At 39.5% G+C, this 17820-nt stretch overlaps 1 protein-coding gene across 1 annotated transcript in view; it reads right to left on the bottom strand.

The window, feature by feature from the left end:
• LOC121598311 (kinesin-like protein unc-104) overlaps positions 1-16537 on the bottom strand; it is a 49067-nt gene extending 32530 nt beyond the window's left edge. Inside the window, exon 1 of the mRNA XM_041924946.1 lies at positions 16207-16537. The gene's annotated coding sequence lies outside the window, so the exon portion shown is untranslated. The remainder of the gene's footprint in view (positions 1-16206) is intronic.
• Between the last annotated feature and the right edge of the window lie 1283 nt (positions 16538-17820).

Genomic DNA, 17820 nt, shown 5'->3' with positions numbered 1-17820 from the left:
TCAGTACGATGGGGCGAACGATGGAAATCCGTTTGCCACTCACGGTTTTGCGTTGCCGAAATTCAAGTAAAATATATTTTTTCTTTGAGAATGCACACAGCCCTGTCCTCGTTCGAAGTAAATCGAATAGCTGCAGCATGAAAACCAAACACGTAAAAAGCCTAAACATTTTTTTTTCACCTGGTGTAGAAAAGACTACATTCATAGAAGTTGGATTAGATTGACGGAAAGTTATGAGAAAATATGTTTTTTTTTTGTTAATAATTTTTGTAAATCAAGATTTTTTACTACTAAAAATACAAAACATGGCTAAACTTGATACACCGTAAGGTTTACATGACCAATTTGCTAGAAATTCGCTGCTCAGAACCTCTCGGATTTCTCAACAAACAAATGGGAACGAACATTGTCGTGTAGCAAAGTTAATTTACCTCTTGAGCTCCCTGTTATTAAAATCTTTAAAAAAAATCCAGTACGATTAACATCTCGTCAACTATGATGTGGGGAAATGAGTTTTGCTGTGAACGAATTTATGTCATTCGTTCCAACGTGCTGAAGACCAATTCCTATCTTAAAAACAGCAATATAAAATTAAACGAAATAATTTTGGTATTTGTTGGTTATGATCAACAAGATAATTAAGGAGCATTACTAAAATTAATTTAGTTATTTTTCAAATAATCGCAATGAATTAATTCTGTCACTTAACGCCATATTCACGTTGGTGCAAGGTATTATAGCAGAGATGTCTGAAAATTTGCACTTCTATTTCTAAATGCTTGCCTTCAATCAGCGTAGTGGATGAAGCAATTTCAACAAAAATAGTCCGCAAACAATGCATTTAACTGTTTATTGAACATGAATCAAAAACACATGTTCTGACACTTTCAAACGGAAAAACTATTTTTTAAGAAAATCGTGAGAATAAAATTAACTGCACTTTAAAGCTTAAAAATTCAAATATGTAAATTTTAGTAGTGGTATGACCTATTTTGAATTTGAAAGATGTTCATGCAAGGTAAGCACACGCGGAAAATCTAAATGTTTTAATATAAAGATATATTAAAGTAAGCAATACTGCCTTTTTTGACCGTTCCTCCTGAATAATAAGACATATTAAAGTTTTATTTACTATCATAAACAAATTGCTTTCTTATATGTTTCTTATATATATTAACAAGTGTTTTTAGATCGCAATTGAATGTAAAAAGTGCATCAGCATCAGCAAAAACAAATTCTACACCATTGAGGCTCTCACACGTTTTTTGTAAAGGTGTATACAGTGTAAATTTTGCATTTTGCCAGGTGTGGTCCAATGAGTTTGACATCGCTGCCTTATAGCATAAATAATGTAATATTATTTTCTTATTATTGTTATTGAATTATTTTTGTAGAAAAGTCAACCAACCAGGAATTCAAAAAAATATAAAAGCATCAAAATTTTATTAGAATTAACAAACTACGCGGTTCAAGAGGCTTATTTGGACAGGGATCTTATTGTTGCGGAGGGATTAGCTTCGAATACGACGCAACCTACGTTTGATCTTGAAGCATTCGGTGCGTCCATCATTCGATCAACTAAATTGATTTTATTTCATCATTTCAATTTATTTTTCATTAAATAAATCCAAATCAATGACGAAGAACGACTGATTCTACCAATTTAGCGACATGCCTGATCGAACCGCGTAAAGAAAGATGGTTCCGACCAACCAAATAACTATTATTGGGGCCCTTACCGTTGTAAGTTCGTAGGCTGAAATTTCAGCCTGTCAGCTGTTTGCATTGTATATTATTATTATTATTATTATTATTATTATTATTATTATTATTATTATTATTATTATTATTATTATTATTATTATTATTATTATTATTATTATTATTATTATTATTATTATTATTATTATGATTATGATTATTATTATTATTATTATTATTATTATTATTATTATTATTATTATTATTATTATTATTATTATTATTATTATTATTATTATTATTATTATTATTATTATTATTATTATTATTATTATTATTATTATTATTATTATTATTATTATTATTATTATTATATTATTATTATTATTATTATTATTATTATTATTATTATTATTATTATTATTATTATTATTATTATTATTATTATTATTATTATTATTATTATTATTATTATTATTATTATTATTATTATTATTATTATTATTATTATTATTATTATTATTATTATTATTATTATTATTATTATTATTATTATTTTATATATTATTATTATTATTATTATTATTATTATTATTATTATTATTATTATTATTATTATTATTATTATTATATATATTATTATTATATTATTATTATTTTATTATTATTATTATTATTATTATTATTATTATTATTATTATTATTATTATTATTATTATTATTATTATTATTATTATTATTATTATTATTATTATTATTATTATTATTATTATTATTATTATTATTATAATTATTATAATTATTATAATTATTATTATTTATTTAATCTTCAACGGGCCGTATGGCCTAATTAAGATGTAACAGTTCAATAAAAAAAATACATAGCAAAAACAAGATTTGCATCGTAATTCACTGCGGCCACGGCAAAAGCCGGAGACGTTCCTTGAAGCACTGAGTTGAGATGTCGAAGTCGAAGCAATCCGAGACAGTGTTGAAGACAGCCGACATGCGGAACATAGGGTCTCACCGACCAGCACTGGAACGGGGTTGAGCGAGCCGTAGAGTTTCTCTAGACCTAATTGTTCGGGATGGTGCATAGATATCGACTCGGTGCAACAAAGGCGATGAGTCGATAGAGCCATTTAGCAATCCAGCGATGAAAGAGCACTGTGCATTGCGTCTTCTAACCGAAAGAGGTTCAAGGCCTAGAAGACGGCACCGCGCAGCATACGGAGGAAGATTATTGCGATCCTGCCAGGGAAGTAGGCGTAGGGAATATCTCGTGAGCTTACGTTGAATCGCCTCAAGTCGAGCAATTGAAGAAGCGGTAGTTGGGCTCCAGACTACGCACGAATATTCCAGAACCGAACGAACGATACAGTTGTACACAGCTTTGATGCACATGGGGTTGCGGAATTCATTAGTTGTCCGGATAACCACGCCAAGTAATTGATTTCCTCTGGCTACATATGCTATGCTGTTTAGAAGTTCAAACTAGAGTCAAGCAGAACGCCCAGTTCTTTGGCATGATTTTGTCGATTAACTGCAGTGCCGTCCATGAAGAAGGTCCCAGTCACTGGGCTCCTGCATCGACTAAAAGACACACAGTAGCATTTCTCGATGCAGATAGTCAGTCCATTATGCTTGCACCACGAACAGAAAATTTCGATGCAGTCTTGCAGGAATGTACAATCACCTGTGTTGTGAATAGGCGCAAAAATTTTTGCGTCGTCGGCAAACAGACTGATACTGTCAGGAGGTAAAGCGAGGGTAACATCGTTGATAAACAATATGAAGAGAAGCGGGCCAATATTGCTTCCTTGTGGCACACCCGACCTGCTGACTATTTCTTTGGACATGTGCTTATCAATTTTCACGATGTATGTGCGATTAATTAGGTAAGACTTAAGCCACTGTACGAGCGAGCTGGGAACTCCTAGCTTATCGAGTTTAGCGAGAATAATTGCGTGCGGAAGAGAGTCGAATGCTGCTTTCAGATCTGTATAAATTGCATCGACTTGAGCTCCGGCATCAATTTGACTAGTGCAATAGGTTACAAATTCAACCAGGTTCGTGGTAGTCGACTTTGTATAGCAGTTTTCGGGCAGCTATCTAAGTGTGTATAATAGACAGGTGGGCTTATCCCAAGGTGTATGAATTTAGAAGGCTGATTTTTATCGCTTCTGCTTATGAATAAAGATTTTAAGAGTGTTTTGAGTATTCGTCAAGTCTCAAGAAAGCTTGTTTGAACAAAAGTTTTCACCCATTCTGTTAAAAAGTGATATTCAAATTTGGTTTTAAAAAACATGCTATGAGACTACCTGTACTACATACACTTTGATTCTAGATTCCACCACGTCATCTCTTTGATGCACCTTAGGGTAAATGTAAACAACACTGTGTTTTCGAGCAGGCACTCGAATCTAATTCTAGCTTTGAGGCTAGAATAATCTAGACTGAAAATTGCCGGCTAGTTTTTTGTGTGGTTTTGTATGGAATGTTTACATGATTTCAGCCTCCAACTGTCAAACTCCATACAAAAAATTGACTAGAATCGTGAAGGGCCCCATTCAAGGAATCTTTAAGCAATTTGACAAGTGAGCGAGTGAGGTTTTTCTATATATTTTTGGCGTTGCTCTCGCTGGCAGAGAGTGCATAAAGCAGTCTTTAAATGATATTTCATTAGCATTTTTAATAATATGGTAAAGTAAATTAGTAAACAACAAGTGGATCGTAGAATAATAAATAGAAACTAGTACAGTTACTAACCAACTGGACACATCGGAATAGAATCTATTTAAATATCACGTACAATGAGGAAATTGTTGATAACAATCAACGCTCCTTTCAATCGATTAACACAATACTAACCGATAGAGGGTAGCACAATATTTTATGTATAAAACAGGCGGAATCGATCAGACCGAACAATGTGAGAGTAATATTACGCCCACTTTCAGACCGAAGATCGGACATAATAAAAAAAAAGTCGTACACGACGAAGTTAGGCCGAAGAAAAAGAAGCAATGATCGTCGTGCCGAATAAGAAACTCGAATATTATAAAAGGTTGCTGCTTTGCTCTGTAATGGGATGGGATCCGAAGCCCTCCGAGGGATAACATAGGCTCTCCCATCCAACTCCTATTCCGACACGTCCTCGTCGTGCAGAGTGGTAACATGTGCCTTCATATATCCTAGCTTGGGTACACGGGCTAGATCCAACCCCTTGGGCGGATGGTGGCATATGGCGAACCAGGAGGGGGGTGGGTATCCCGGGAAACTGGGTGCCTGAACGTCGGGGGGGGGCAACCCGACGCTAAATAAAACGGCCACGTGGGCGCAGGGCCAGTCACCCAGTCCCATGGAACAACTGACTACAGAAAGCATCAGAAGGATACGAAACGGACTTAACGATACCGACCCAACGCAATGCCCCCGGACAACGATTAAAATGGGCTCATGGAACGTACGCACTCTTAGCAAAGCCGGAGCCTTGAAACAACTTGATGACGCCCTAGCCACATTGAGCATGGACCTCGTAGCTCTACAAGAGATTCGGTGGCTAGGGAACGGTGTGCACAACAGGCGTGGTAAGCAATGCTACGATATTTACTACAGCTGCCACGACCGCCACCACGTGCTCGGAACGGGTTTCGCCGTAGGTCCCCGGCTGAAATCCGTAATCATAGATTTCAAGGCTATAAACGATAGGCTATGCACCCTGCGCATGCGAGGCAAATTTTTTAATATAAGCCTCATAAACGTTCACGCCCCTACCGAAGATAAAGAGGAAGAGGAGAAGGACCTTTTTTACGGCCGCCTCGCTAGAACTATAGATGCGTGCCCCAGGCATGACCTCAAAATCATCCTGGGGGACTTCAACGCAAAAGTCGGTAGGGAGCCAATGTACCGCCAATACACTGGCTGTCACAGTCTGCATGAGCACAGTAACGATAATGGTAGTAGATTGGTCCAGTTCGCCGCAGCGAACAATCTGGTTGTAGGAAGTACCAAATTTGCGCGGAGGGACATCCACAAAATGACGTGGGCGCACCCGGATGGCGAATCCTTCAACCAGATCGACCACGTGTTAATAAGCCGCCGACGACAGTCGAGCCTGTTAAACGTCAGAACTTATCGAGGAGCCAATATCGATTCCGATCACTACTTGGTTGGCTTAGTGATACGTTGTAGAATCGCCCGCCCCCGCACCAATGGGGGCGGAGAAAACACGCAGCCTCGGCTCAACACGGACTCTCTAAGGGACATTACTGTCCAACAGGAATTCAAAGCCGCTTTAGACGAGTCTCTACTACCAGAAAACAGATATGAAACTACGAGCGAGAGGTGGAACGCTCTAAAAACAAAAATAATAAACTGTGCAAGAAATATACTCCCACCACGTCGTGGCAACACCAAATCTGGCTGGTTCGACGATGAATGCAGACAAGTGACCGAACGTAAGAATACTGCATACCGAGCAATGCAGCAACGGCATAGAACGCGGGCATGCGCAGAGGAATATTCACGGCTCAGACGCGAAGAGAAACGAGTTCACCGCTCTAAGAAGCATGCTTTGGAAGAGCAAAACATGCGGGAACTCGAGCAAACCAGAGAGGCGTACGGACCGACACGAAAGTTTTACCAAGCGATAGCAGGTCACCGAAACAACGTGGTACCTAAGGTAACCTGCTGTCGCAACAAGGATGGAGATCTGGTTAGTAACCAGCCAGAGGTCCTCTCGCGGTGGGCTCAGTACTTTGATGAATTACTCAACGACCAGTTAAACGAACAGCTAGAAGCGCCACTAGCAGATAGTGTCATGCTACTGCCACCTAGCATAGAAGAAACACGAAAGGCTATCCGTCGGCTGAAAAATAACAAGGCACCCGGAACCGACGGAATTGCAGCTGAACTGGTCAAGAATGGAGGTGCACGACTAGAAAACGAGATTCATCAAATTGTTACTGAGGTGTGGGATAGCGAATCGATGCCTTGTGATTGGAATCTCGGCATCATCTACCCCGTATACAAGAAGGGAGACAGGTTGGACTGCAACAACTACAGGGGTATTACGGTGTTGAATACCGCCTATAAAATATTCTCCCTGATCCTTCAGGATCGCCTTGTCCCGCACGTCGAAGAGATAGTAGGAAACTATCAAAGAGGATTCCGAAACGGAAAATCAACCACTGATCAGATCTTCACCATGCGGCAGATCTTGGAGAAGATGGCTGAATACAAAAACGACACATACCATCTCTTCATAGACTTCAAAGCCGCATACGATAGCATAGCCAGGGTAAAACTGTACGACGCTATGAGCTCATTTGGAATCCCGGCCAAACTGATAAGGCTAGTTAGAATGACTATGACCAACGTCACATGCCAGGTGAGGGTGGATGGAAAACTCTCAGGACCTTTTGCTACCACCAAAGGTCTGCGCCAGGGGGACGGGCTTGCCTGTCTCCTATTCAACTTGGCGCTAGAGAGGGCCATCCGCGACTCGAGGGTGGAGACTACGGGAACCATCTTCTATAAGTCAACCCAGATCCTGGCATACGCTGATGATATAGACATCATTGGTCTGCGGCTCTCCTATGTAGCAGAAGCCTACCAAGGGATTGAGCAGGCGGCAGAGAGCCTCGGATTGCAGATAAACGAGGCAAAGACCAAACTGATGGTGGCAACATCAGCGGACCTACCAATAAATAATCCGAATCTACGTAGGTGTGACGTACAGATAGGTGAACGCACTTTTGAAGTCGTCCCACAATTCACCTATCTTGGGTCAAAGGTCAGCAACGACAACAGCATGGAAGCTGAGTTGCGCGCAAGGATGCTGGCTGCCAACCGGTCATTCTACAGCCTGAAAAAGCAGTTTACCTCAAAGAACCTGTCGCGACGGACGAAGCTGGGACTATATAGTACCTATATAGTACCAGTACTCACATACGCCTCTGAGACATGGACACTGTCCAAATCTGACGAAACCCTCTTAGCCGCGTTCGAGAGGAAGATGCTCAGAAGGATACTTGGCCCCGTATGTGTGGAAGGACAATGGAGGAGCCGCTATAATGACGAGCTATACGAGATGTACGGCGACCTCACTGTCGTACAGCGTATAAAGCTCGCCAGGCTCCGGTGGGCTGGCCATGTTATACGCATGGAAACGGACGACCCAGCCCGTAAAGTCTTTTTAGGCCGTCCACAAGGACAGAGGAGGCGTGGTAGGCCCAAATTGAGGTGGCAAGATGGCGTGGAGGCGTCCGCCATTAAGGCCGGGATAACGGACTGGCAGACGAAGGCGCGAGACCGTGAGCGGTTTCGGACACTCCTGAGGCAGGCCAAGACCGCAAAGCGGTTGTAGTGCCGGATAAGTAAGTAAGTAAGTGCTGACGAAACGTCCTTTTTCGCGTGCAATCAAAGTTCTAGTGACGTAAGGATTAACCTTCATTGTAATAAATTGTTAGAGAAACTTTGGCGGTTTTATCAACAAACTTGAGATTGAGAAAAAGCCAGTAGCAGTATTACAACAGAAATTATGGGACTTAAAGAATTGGTAGCATGGCTGCTATAACGTGATTAAAAATCAGTGGTCCACTAACACGAGTAAAGGCGCTAAGCATTCACACAAATGTAGAGATTTCGGAAGTGTCGAACGGGTAACAGTAGTCATCAAAATAAAGTACTCAAAAATTACAATTTTATTTTCGTTCCTTTTTTTTGGTAAAATCTCCCTGTCAAAATAAAGTGTCCACCTTAAGTAGTAGGATCAACTAGAAAGATCAGGAGGCAGTGTATTAGATGACGGTGACAATCTCGAGGTGGTAGAAGAGTTCTACTATCTTGGAATGGTCGTTACTTTGCACAACGACATCAGTAGCGAAATCCGGAGACGCATTGTGCAGAGGAATCGTGCATACTATGAACTTCACCGACTGCTGAGATCCAGAAGACTGCGAGACCGCATGAAATGTGAGATATATCGCACATTGATTCGCCCGGTGGTCCTCTACGAACACGAGTCCTGGACCATCGGAATGGAGGATGCAAACGCTCAGGGCGTGTATGAGCGTTGCATCCTCCAGACCATCTTTGGCGGTGTGTTCGAGCATGGAGCGTGGAGGAGGAATTTGGAGTTTCTCAAAATGATAAGCAAAAAGATCATTTAATGCTACCCGCTACAGATTGATAATGGTGTTTAAATACCTATTTTTTGTTTAACTTGCTCCAGCTTAAATTTATACTTTAAGTTAAGATCCAAAGTAGTGTGGAATAATGTGACATATTATTAAATTTTGTCCGTACGAAGAAGCATGGAAAGAAACAGACAAAGCTAGCTACCAGGGATTTTTGATTAAACATTCAAACTTCAAACATTAGTAGCTTTACGAGCAATCAACTCATTGAGAAAATTGTACATTATTCACAGTTCGTATAAAAAACTACTTATTCTTCCCAAATGAATTGTATTTACCTAATCAATACATGCCCAATTTGTAACTAGTTTAGCTAGTATCCTGTTTTTGTAAACAAAAACCCAAATTATACACTTAGTTGACCAGTACAAACTACAGTTTCGAAACACAAAAAGATCTTTTGAAATCAAATACCCACCCGTGTACGGTTCGTTACGATTCCGGTAGCATTGTGGGGTTTATACAGCCCGCAGCCCTTCATATCCTAACTTTAGTTGTATTAATTTGACAATCCTCACCATTTTCCAACCGGAACAGAGGATCCCCTTTGCTCAGCTTCACCAGTACAGACTGAGTTTGCAGCACATATACAGACCGAAAGGTTACCTACGTTCCAGCGCATTGAAGAAATAAAACCTCCACAACGTGACTTCACACGACCCGCCTGTACAAACAATTTCATTCCCAGAAGGCGGAAAATTCGATTTCCGATCAACATCTGTGGCTGTATTCTTTTATTTGTCTTATTGCACCAAACCTCACCTTCCAACAAAGGGCAAAGACTACAACTGTAAGGGCCGCATTCGCGAATTTCATCGCTGTAAGGTATATGGCCACATTTTTTATGTTCCACAATCGAAAACATTGGCCCTCGTCTCCTGTGCCTCTCAATATTCTCATGCCACAAAAAAAACTAGAAAGTTAGCAGTATTGTTTCCTTCGCAGAAATCAAACTGCCGATCGGTTGGAAAAATCTGATAAAACTTTTCCCTGCTGGTATTCCCTAACGGTTTCCGTTTCGAGGGCACCGGCAAAGCCCATCGGTGTGGCACCGTCCAGTATGATATCAGTTATACTGCCTTCTTCCGGTCCATCGTACAAAGCCAAACGCGCCAGTAGCAGGCATGCTCGGGAAATCCACTCGCAAGTAGAAACGCCAAAACTACGGTGTAACAAAATAACAAGATATGTTTAGTGAATTTCGAGCTAAGCGAGTATCCCACGGAAGTTTACATTACATTTCCCTGCGGCACACAAAGCATAGCCCTGGTGCCACAAAGGCGCATCTGCTCACGTGCTCGTGGGGTCGCGTTTTCTAACGGGCTTCAGGTTCATGGACGAGGACATGAAAAAAGACAGTGTAAAATAAAAACCTTTACCGTCGTTCTATGACACCGCACAGCTTTGCAGGTGAACCAACCATGGTCAATGGTAATATAAGTAAAAAGGTAAGGTATATCTGGTCAAAAGAAAAACAAAAATGTTGGGAAAATCAACACACGCGCAACTGCGCCGCCTCCGGGGTATAAGCACAAGAAAGACGACCACACATAACTGAACGTGCAAAAAGAAGCATACTCGTTTTTGCCACACTGCCACTGCCCCGTGAGGCGCATTTTTGTGGTGATATCTTTTGCTCGAAGCGAAAAATATAACACACACACAAATTGTCCGTGGCAGAAAACGGGATCTTTTCTAGAGAACTGCAGCAAGACGAGACGAGCTTGCCGGGAAACATTATTCATTTTCCACCGTACGAAGGCACGCGATGTGTCTCTTGTGAGCAGAACAGCAAGCTTCCGTTGATGGTTTTGTGTAGTATGAGCACAGGAAAGACAGAGCGAGAGAGAGTGATAGAAAGAAAGAGAGAGATAAACAGAGGGAAGGAACACCCATTTGCTTCGTACAACTTGAATTCATCTCCCAAAGGATCTGTCACGATCTGTGGCAAGAGATGTGAAAATATCGTACCGTACGTTTCAAGTGAGTTTCTTCTGTACGGTTACGCGTATTACGTATGTTACGTATGCGCGTAATACAGCGCATGGTTCTTATAAGTGGACGATTCATATCAAAAGTAGTTCGTGAGCATTTGAAACGCAAACTTGAACTCATATTCCACGTAAAGTATTGCACTGTACAATTATTATGTTGAGTCACATATAGAGAAGTGGGTTCAAAAATCTTCTTCGTCAAACAACTCAACCCTCATGACGTGTAGCTTGACTTACACGGTTGCAAATCATATAAGGGAATAGTCCAATCACTTAGGGGAATGTTTCAAGCAAGCTGTGGAAGTTTGCAATCATATAGGGAAGCGTTGCAGTCGACTAGGGGAATTTTCCAAGCATACTGTGGAGCTGTCATCAGGCTGTGAGTGCCGCTGTGAATACCCCTACATATTTTCGTTAATTTTACTAATTTATAATGTTTAATTATGGCTCCGCGGCAGCATTTATTTAGTTTATCATGTGTACAACTGAATGCCACACGCAAACAACTCCGCATGATGTTATTTAGAACATATCATCGGTATTTAGCTGAAGCTTTTTACACCGGCACCCACAATCTGATGACAGCTCCACAGCATGCTTGCAAAATTCCAGTAGTCGATTGCAACGCTCCCCTATATGATTGCAAACTTCCACAGCTTGCTTGAAATATTTCCCTAAGTTATATAGTAGCTGCATATAGCTGCAGCGATAGCATCTGGTTTACGGAATGATTGGTTAAGATTCCTTTAAAAATTAACCTGGCAGCCATTTTTCAGTAATCTTCTTCTTTTTTTTATGAAATCGAAAAGTGTTCAATTTTATTTTTCTCTACCAACTCGAAAGCCAAAAGTCGAACATCGGTCAATGTGATTCCAAACCAGCGACTATTTTTTTCTTCAGTTAAGCCTACCCGGCCTAAAGTTAGCTTAAAATACGCCAAAGCCATAACAATATTAATTTTCATAAGCCCAAACCATATGTAAAGTTCATGTTTTGAATGAGAGTTTGGCAAACGTTCTGTGATGGAATAATAGCTGAATTCCATAATTATAACTTCCTTGGTTTGTTGACATCTTGAGTTTTAAAGCTTCTACGGCATTTTTAATTGCATGTTTGTTTAGCTTAATTATTACGTTTCTCGTACATCGTTAAGGGACATCTGTATAAAATACATACACTTTCAAATTACGATATAAAATTAAGTTAACATGCTACAAATCAGCATTACACTACTGCCAAGTGGGGTGTCGAATTTACCCCCATTGGCCGTACAAGTTTTAGTGACATTTTATATTATATAGTTTAATATAAAAATTACGCCCTGTGATACAGAACTAATCAATAGTATTTATAAAACAATACTATTAACACGGAAACTATAATTTTGTTGAAATAACGCCACAATTCCTTAAGTCCCAGAAGTAAAAACATACATCGGCTGTCAATCAGAACCACCATGTGTTTATTTTGTTGTTTTTTGACAATTGACAGGTTTCTGATCAGTGAAATGTGACTCAAATATTCGAAATAGTTGACATAAATAATATGTACTAGTTTTTTTTGTTCAAAAAGCTCTATAAATACAAAAACGGCAAGGTGTCGAACTTACCCGCAGTGTCGAACCAACCCTGACTTCTCCTAAGAGGTACCGTGTATCTCGAGGACTACATGTACAGTGGAACCCCTCATAATGAGTTCAAATCCGTTCCAGTGACTCACTCGTTATATGCATTTTCCGAGAGGTATGAACAGTGAAATAATTGGTTCCAGAACCGCAATAGGTTTATATTAAACTATGCTTAGTATCGAAGCTCTTATTTGCTTGAGCGATAATCAAAATTGAAGAAATACTCAATGTTAAGTGATTTTGATCTTGATTTCACAACGGCACAAAAAACATATCAGGAACACAAACAATATTGCTCGTTATAATATTTGTTGACCATATCGATTTGCTCGTATGACCCAACTGTATGCACACTACGCTTACAACAATATATGTTTCATACAACGCCAAGTTTCAGTTATTTTAAGTGAAAGATTGATTGTATCATTGTATGACAGATAGTTAAAAGTAATGAATGTGAGTGATTGCTTACATTAATTCATTTATTCAAATTTACCATACAAAAAAAATAGGCTTAATAAATTTTAAGACACCAAAAACCCATAATAAAAGACATTTGTTATCTGATTCCATAAGTTCCGGGCTTTCTTCCGTTCATTGTAATTTGTATAATTTAAATCATGTTTTAAAGACATGTCTTTTTAGTAACAAATAAATCAAATATTGAATTATCAACGGCCAGCACATTCTTCTATGCTAGCTATAGCATAGTTGTGCAAGGAACCATACAACCACCAACGTTTCCAGGTTCACAAAATATACCATAGCATGTTTCTGTGCCATTGCTCAGTATACGACATCTATCCTTTCCTTCAGTTCCTTCAGTCGTCAGTAATCCTGCCAAAACCGCAACAAAAACCCCGCCCAGCCAAATACACCAGCGCCACCTTATGCGATCCCTTCAATAAACTAGGATTAAACCACATTGCGCAGCGCATGGTTGTGGTTAAAAAATGTGGAAGAAGATAGCTAAATCCCTATCAACGGTACGGTTTACAGTTCCAATCTCTTTCCCCTTTGATTGAACTCACTGCTATCACTTGTTTATTGGGAATCGAGCAAAGGTAAGGTACACATTGGCAAGCAACGCAGCCATACAAATACATTAAAATCGAGCACTTCTGATGTATAATCCCGACAATTCCGCCGTGGGGTCTATTACAGCGTACTGAATACGTAACACCCAATCCAATGTATGGTAAAATGCCTTCCGCTACGGGGCTGTCCTTGGAGATTGGATTTTACGCACCGGAAGTCCTGCCAAGACCGTCTGCTTCCCATGGTGTAAGTATTAAAATCCGTCCCATGAACAGATGACGATTACATATTGGGTGGTTTTTGGGGAGGCTTTTTTTACCTTGGTGGTATGAATATTTATCATTTAGAAAATAATGAGATTCCATCCGATGTGGAATCAAATCGTAACGTCAGCGTGGTAAAGAACGGATATGAAGAATCGCGGAGCAGACTTAGGAAATATTTCCTCAAGAACCAACCTTATAATAAGGGCACTTTAAAATAATTTAAGAATGTGTTTTGTTGCTATCCTATTTATTTGTTTTCGTTCCGTTTGTTTATCTGCTATTCATTACTGGAACGTGTTCTCCTAATCGGTTACTAGTCTCTTATATTAATATAAACTCATAATCTAATTCTCTTTTAAAAAAGACGTATGAGAGGATTATAAAAATATGAGGAGCATTCATAATCTACAAGTGGCTATAGATTTTACTATAATACAGTAATCTTATTTGTTATTAAATATGTTTGCACTCTTCAGTAGCTTACTTCATCGTTATAACAAGTTTTGAGTTTTTGGGAATCATCATTGGTTGAATATAGCACGTAGCATACGTCTATGTTGTTTTTTCCGTACCGGAAATCGCAGGAACTTTCAAACAGCAGTCGTAAAAAGTATAGCCAGACATGCCGACCAAAACTAGAGGATAGTGGAAGGATAATATACTGCATCCGGGCTACAGTGACCACTGCACCAGGACCGTCCACGTACACGATAGATTGTGGAGAATTTAAAATCACCGAAAGGTAGTGGAATCAAAACAAGCGAATTATGCTACTTCCAACATTCATTAATTTTTTTTGCAAATATTCTATTCAATACCAAAACATTGCATATGTTGTTACTGTTTGTATGCTTTACATGCCATGGGCAAGAGTAACGACTTAAAACATTTCAAAAACACACACACACACATTTCCTCTATCGATCTACTCTGGGTGATGGAGAGTACTAGTGGAGTGAAAACGACAACGGCAAACTGGTGCCAAAATGTCCCGGTTCGGCGGCTGGGAATGAAAAATTGCCCTGTGAGTCATACTCTCTGCATCAGAAGAAATGTTATTTTCGTATAAAATAGACTATTCTAATAAGCATTATTAGATGAACCGAGTAATCAAAGCTACTCGCTTACATTTTATAAGCTTTATTTACGATGAATACCAGACATGCAATTTAAAAGACAAATATTTCACACTTATGTAGTAATAAACAAAATTAAAGCTAATCAATACTTAAATAGAGGTAAAATTTTTATGGAATTATTATAATAACAATCAAATTCCAGAGGCTTACCAGCTGAAAGTAATAGTCAAACTTGCAAACTTCTCAACTCCAGATTGTTGTTTGTTTCTTAAGGAGAGTGAGTGTTCAAGAGGCAGCAAGGACCACTCGAGAAAGAACGACGCAGCAGCATTAGTGCTAATAGAGTCATCTCGTATTCAAATGCCTGTCCGTGTCCGTGTTGATTGTATCACGCAGATAAGTTTTAAATCATAATTGGACACGTTCTGGGCTTTTGCTAGACTGCTTCTATCATTTTTGAAAAGGTCTGCACGAATATACCAATAATGTAATAGTTTTACCTTTTATAGACTTTGAGCAGTTTTTACGAACAAAAGCATTTGTTTCCAATACAGTTGTATCATTCTATTTTTTATTTGGCATTCTCGTACGTTAAAACATGAATAATTCCTGTGTCGTTTACCAACTCATCAAGATTCCAGGTGCGATGGACCCCGAAGCGTGTATCGTTAAGTCGGTTGAATTATAGATGAGATGCAAGAACGAATAAGACGAAGACATCCTTCCCTTACAGCATCTTTTTTTCCACGGAAAACATGAACGGTTTCAGGCCCATCTTATGGATGAAGCTATGCAGACACATTCAAATTATCGATCCACCAGCAAGCTTTTGGCACCTATTGAGCAGTTTGAGCAACCCATTAGGTCGCTCGAAACTTTGTACCACCTCCACCCACTGCACTGTCCGAGGTTTCGTTAAATTAGCAAACCATCCGGAGCCACATTATGTAACAATGTATAATAAGGCTTTCGAGGGTCCTTGCGCAATGAGCAAACATGATGGCGTTTCAGTCTTGTGAGAAGTGCATTCACGCATTGTGTGAAAAATTACATCTTTGCAGCTTTTAAAGTTCGAACCTATTAAAAAAAAACCTCTTTTCTTTTATAACCGGTTGCAAGAAGAAGAACAAGTATATCAAGGCCAAACCAGTCGAGAAACTGCGAATGCATCTTCAATTGCATCTTTGTCGAATCGCGATTATCAAACGTTTGCAATCAGCGTAATGGCAGCATTACCTCTCGATTGCAACGAAATTTGCAAACATGCAAACACTGTTCATCCATCACAGGATCACTTACCTGGACAAGAGGTGGCTGTACAACTTCAGCAAACAGCTGTATGAATCCTTCCACGGCAGAATAACAACTTCGCCTCTTCTGCAACACAGCAGATCCTTGATAATTTGGTTCTCACAGTCTGGCACACATACGCACTCCTAAAAACCACACACCCACACACGCACTGTTGACACGGAACGGCGACACTCTTTGCACGATTTTCCACTACCGTAGGCGTGACGACAGTGAGTAAGGGAAAAGTTCGATTTTTCCTTCGACCCTATGCGTTTTCCCTTAAGGCTGCAAGTTCGGCTGGCCTGGGACAAAAACACCAACAACCACCTGCACCTCAAAGAAGAGGAGGAGAAGAAGTGAGGGAAGACATGAATGCAAAACAACCCGCAGAGCAAGGCGAGGGTTTTTGACGTTCGAAAATAGCTGCATCTCGCTCAATTTCTCAACCCGTCCTTCACTCGCTTACAGTGCTTGTTGTGACAACATCGTTTGTTTACGTTGGCGGAACCACACAATATCACGTCATAATACGACGTTGTAGGGTTCTGCGGCAAAGGTCAACAATTGTCTTTACAGGGTTTCCCACGATTTATTGGTCAGATCCCATGATTTTTTGGTGCGTTCCCACGATATTTTGGTCGTATCCCATAGATTTTTGGTTCGTTCCCATAATAAATTGGTATTTTCCGCTTGGATATCAATACAATGGGACCAAAAAATTCTGGGAAACGGCCAAAAAATCGTGGGAACGCACCAAAAAAATATGGGAACTCACTAAAAATTGATGGGATCCAACCAATAAATCGTGGGAAACCCTGTAAAGAGCTACAGGGTGTCGAAAACATATAGAATTATACAATAAATTCACGAAATAACACACTTCAATCTATGTTTTAATGTTAAACAAGAGCTCGCAAAGCCCAAAATAATATTTAATCGTAAAATGTGCTAAATAAATTATATGAACATATTAAATACAGTGAAGCGCCGTTTATCCGAGCTTTTTGGGTCTTGACCTTGCCCGGATATGCGAATAACACGGATAATAAGTCAAATTCTATATTTTATTATTTTTTGATACAAATAACCCAGTTTTTACTTTAACTTCATGTTTTTCCAATGAATATTTGAAATTTCCCATGAATTATAGTGTTTTTTGTTATGAAAATGTGCTCTTAAACCCGCTTTTTCAAACATCCTCCTCATAACGCAATGTCACCTATGTATTGAACTGTCATTTCTCAACAGCACGGATTAACGGATAGCGTGATAAAAGGTACCCAAGTGCCACAAATCCACTAAAAGACCACTAAACGGCTTCTAAACGACTCAAGCTCTCTACCTAAACGGAATATAAAAAGACTTCGTTTAGCAGACGCCAAACGACTCATGCATTCTAAAAATAGCAAAAAAGCTGGTGGCGCTATCTGTTGGTGGGATACCCCAACCAGTTGAGCTTCATCGCTTGGAGGAGAGCTTTCTCATTTCCTGTGTACTGTTGTATGGTTTCACATTGAAGTTATGCATCGCTAGAACTAGAACGGCGATACGATTGTTTAAATACTAAACTCCAACGGAAACCACCAGCACTGAAGCAAGTGAGATTTGAGTAATGGTCGT

Source organism: Anopheles merus, chromosome 3L (assembly GCF_017562075.2).
Source record: "Anopheles merus strain MAF chromosome 3L, AmerM5.1, whole genome shotgun sequence".
NCBI lineage: Eukaryota > Metazoa > Arthropoda > Insecta > Diptera > Culicidae > Anopheles > Anopheles merus.
Note: the sequence above shows the minus strand (reverse complement) of the source record. Positions and strands in the feature narration are given on the sequence as shown.